Raw genomic sequence first — 4,582 nt, 5'->3', positions numbered from 1 at the left:
ACATCCCTTTCAGATGTCGGTGTTGTCATGAATATGGACACTTGTATTGAGCTTTCCAATTAAATCAAATCGAAAACCCTTCATTTGATAAAATAAGAAGGGGAAACGACAATAATAGAAGATGGGGAAGGGTTCAAGGAGGTCCACCAATAGAAAATATATCATAGGCCTACCGAAAACTAGAGAGCTAGCCAAAATAAAAAAGATCACTGAAACCAGAACTGGTTTAAAGTCTTACAAGAGGAGGACGAAGGAGTGACAATCCCTTAAATTCCAATGGAAACAGAAAACCCACAAAACAACCCCTCTGAAGGAAGCAAGCCTAAGTGAAAATTTGTGATAGAACCTCAAGGAAAGGAAAACCCCATTGAAATGATAGAGCAGATCCATATGGAGATTCATAACTAGAAGGAAGACCTCAGTGTAGAGGAATAAGCGATGAAATGATTACTGCAAGAATGGAGGCACTTGGATGAACGTTTCATTCCAGAAGACTAGAAGTAATTATATAAGGAAACCTTCTAGCAAAACAAATCCAAACAGGGTAGAGCTATCATAGCTCAACCGAAACATCTAAGCTCTCAAGCTAGCCAAATCCAAGGCATAGGACCCCAAGGAAAAGGGGGTACTAAGCATGGAAGAATAACTTTGAATGAGTCCATCCAGATGGTTGGGGAGTTACTAGTAAATTCTAGAAGGGTAGTACCATTGTTAGAGTTATTCCACCAACCCCCCAAATTGTTGAAATGATCATTACATCCTAGAATATAAGAGGCCTCAATAGTAGAGGCAAACAAAGGTACCTTAAAGAGAGATTAAAGAAATACAAACCTAGCATCATGATAGTACAGGAAACAAAGACCAGTGAAAGAGATGAAGGAAAATTTGGAAAATTTAAAACCCAGTACCAAGTAATGGCTCAGGATGCAAATGGCAGTGTGGGAGGGATTGTGATCCTATGGAACCCTGGGGAGATAATGTTATCTGAATGGATAAGTACTCTACCAAAATTACTCATATGCAAGTTCTGGCATGTTAGATCCAGATAGTGGGTTCTTCTCACAGGGGTTTATGGACGAGATATCCTAGGAGAAAGAGGGAGATTTCTTCAAAATATGGAAAAACTGAGGAACCTATACCTAGAAGACCTATGGATTGGAGGCGGAGATTTCAATATGATTACCTCTCTATCTTAGAAGAAGGTAGGAATGAAAAGAAAGAAAGCTAATATGGAAGCTTTTGGAGATCTCATCATGAACGTCCACTTAGTAGATCTACCAATGATTAATGGAGTTCATACATGGAATAATAGGAAGGGAGGAAGCCACCATATCGCCTCCCGCCTAGATAGATACCTAATATCAGAGCAAGCCATAAGCATAGACATATTCATGGAAACGTTGATCCTCCCATGTATGGGTTTTTATCACTAGCCAATAAGACTTGATATAGAGTTGAAGGTTCAACCTAAGAACTACTCTTTCCAATTTAAGGCATTCTTGTCAAGAGAGCTTGGTCTTCTAAAAAAAATTGACAAATGGTGGGTGAAGAGTGAAGAGAAAGGGCGAAAATGTATGCATACCTTCCAACTAAAATTGAAGGGACTCAAGCACAAAATAAGGAAATGGAGCAAGAAATAATTTGGACATATTATGAACGTCCAACACTAAATGAACAAGAGAATGTGGGAGCTGCAACAACAAATTATACAAGAAGGGACATCTAATGATATTGTGAAATAAGAAGGACAATTAATAAACTAGTTGGGGGAAAGAAGAAAACAAGAGGAAATTCCCTGGAAACAAAAATCAAGGATGAACTCGCTACGGGAAGGCGAACAAAATACTCATTTCTTCCATAAAGCCATGGTCCAACATAGGCAACACAATATAATAAGCTCCTTGAAAGATGCATAGGGAATGACAAGATTCAACATGAAGAAATGGATGAGATACTAGTGAACCAATTCAAATACCTCCTTACATAACTCCTGGAGGACCGAGTTGAAGCCATCCAAAGAATTATGAACAACATTCCACAACTGGTATCATGAGATTAGAATCTAGCCCTGATGCGAGCTTGATCTGAATGGAAAATGGCATCAACCCATGGTATTCATCTACCCATGTTATTCATCCACCCATGGTATTGTAAGTGGTATCCACCCATGGTATTATAAGTGACATCCACCCATGGTATTTTCCATGGCAAACCACACTGATGGGTCGAATCGAATTTCGAATGTGGGAGATATCGTTGATTTAAAATCAACAGTTTTTTTAGAATTTTTGTGGCGGGGGAAAAATTGTAGTGTGAATCTGAGATTCTAGAGTGTCCAGGTAAGGATTTCCAACACATGGCAAGATGCAAAATGGTTCTTCTGCTTCCAAAAATAGCTTATAATAAATATTTTGAGTTATATTGACTGAGTTATGTCCATTTTAATTGTGGAGTAGCATTCAGAGTGAGTTCCCATTGGAGACGTGCCCTCCCAACCCACCTTAGTAGGCACCTACTTCACATTCATTAGTTTTGGCAAAGCAACATTCGACTTGGGTTATTTGGAGACGTGCCCTCCAACCTGAGGCTATGTAGGAACCTGCTACTTCATCAACAATGAACATCACGGTTATGGGTCAACCGCACAATATCCTTGTCATCAAAGTACATTTGCTAGGCCGCACACTGTTCATATCACAGTTGGTCACAAGCATCACAGGGTATCTCTATCCTCGGATCTTCGTTTGTCATGGTTATGGGTCATCCACAAACCCACACTTCATCGAAGTCCATTTGATAGGCTGCACACTATCAGTATCACAGTTGGTCACAAGCATTAGAGGGTATCTCTATCCTCGGATCTTCGTTCATCATGGTTATGGGTCATCCACAAACCCACACTTCATCAATGTCCATTTGCTAGGCCGCACACTATCAGTATCACGGTTGGTCGCAAGCATTACAGGGTATCTCTATCCTCGAATTTTCGTTCATCATGGTTATGGGTTAACCACATAAAACCCTTCTCTTTAGTGGCTCTTCATATTCGACAAAGGCTTCGTAGGAGGGAACTTCACGCAATGGGGACCATTGCTTCTTAAGGAGAGAGGAATGATCTGAATGGAAAATGGCATCAACCCATGGTATTCATCCACCCATGTTATTCATCCACCCATGGAATTTACCCATGGTATTGTAAGTGGAATCCACCCATGGTATTGTAAGTGACATCCACCCATGATATTTATCCACCCATGTTATTTGCGCATGGTATTGTGACATCCTCCCATGGTATTCATTCACCCATGGTATTTGCCCATGGTATTGTGACATCCACCCATGGTATTCATTCACCAATGGAATTGACCCTCTTATTGTGACATCGACCCATGGTATTCATTCGCCCATGGAATTGACCCATGGAATTGTGACATCCACCCATGGTATTCATTCACCCATGGAATTGACCCATGGTATTGTAACTAAAAAATACTATAAGTAACAAGTCACATTTTGTAGAAGGACATATTGTCCACCACAATGTAGTCCTTATAGTTATTATCTATTTTAATAAAAAGTTTCTTTGTGGTTTTGTTTATTGGGAATTCTCTTTTTTTCTTTTGGCAATTTCAATTTTTCAGATCTTGGGGGCCTCCCCCCAAGATCTATTTCAATCTTTTAGATCTTGAGGGCCTCCACAAAAGATCTAGATCAGAGCTAACATGTTTGAGGAGGTGGAAAAGGTTGTCAAAGGAATGCAAAGAAATAAGGCTTGTGGCCCCAACGGGCTCATAGCAAGATTCTTCCAGGAAACTTGGGGCTTCATGGGACAGGACATTCTAGAGGTGGTGGAGAAATCTCATCATAAACGAAAGGTATGCCCTAGTTTGAATGCTAATTTCATTGCTCTTATTCCCAGGACCTCAAAATCTGAAGATCCACAAGGGTTTTGCCCCATTGCATTATGTAATGTTATATACAAATCATTGCTAGAGTTATTGTTAAGCACCTTAAACCTCTGCTTCCCAACCTCATATCCCCAGAGAAAACTAGATTTGTAGAGGGAAGACAAATCCTGGATGGGTTTGTAGCCTCTCAAGAAATAGTGCATTCGCTAAAGACGAGAAAGCTTCTAGGGATGATGATTAAGTTGGATCTCTCTAAGGCCTATGACCAACTAAGCTTCACCCACTTAAATAATATGGTCAAAGCTTTTTGATTTGATCAAAGATGGATAAATTGGATACATGACATGATATCCTCCCTTATTATCTCCATCCTACTGAATGGGTCTCCCACACCTACTTTCAAACCAACCCGTGGCTTAAGACAAGGAAATCCTATATCTCCTTTCCTCTTTATTCTTGCGGCAGAAGGGCTGGGATGTTTTATTAAAAATGAAGTACGGGAATCAAGGCTTCAGGGTCTAAGGATTTGGGGCAATGCCCTGGCCATCACACACCAAAAATTTGTAGATGACATCATGCTATATTGTCAGGTATCCTTAAGAGAAGCTCGTCGAATAAAATAAGTCCTGCTCACCTTTATGGAGGCTTTTGGGACAAGGATAAACAATGATAAA

The sequence above is a fragment of the Pinus tabuliformis genome, chromosome 8 (genome assembly GCF_031772625.1).
Source record: "Pinus tabuliformis cultivar Carrire ecotype Pingquan chromosome 8, CPIR1, whole genome shotgun sequence".
Lineage (NCBI taxonomy): Eukaryota > Viridiplantae > Streptophyta > Pinopsida > Pinales > Pinaceae > Pinus > Pinus tabuliformis.
Note: the sequence above shows the minus strand (reverse complement) of the source record.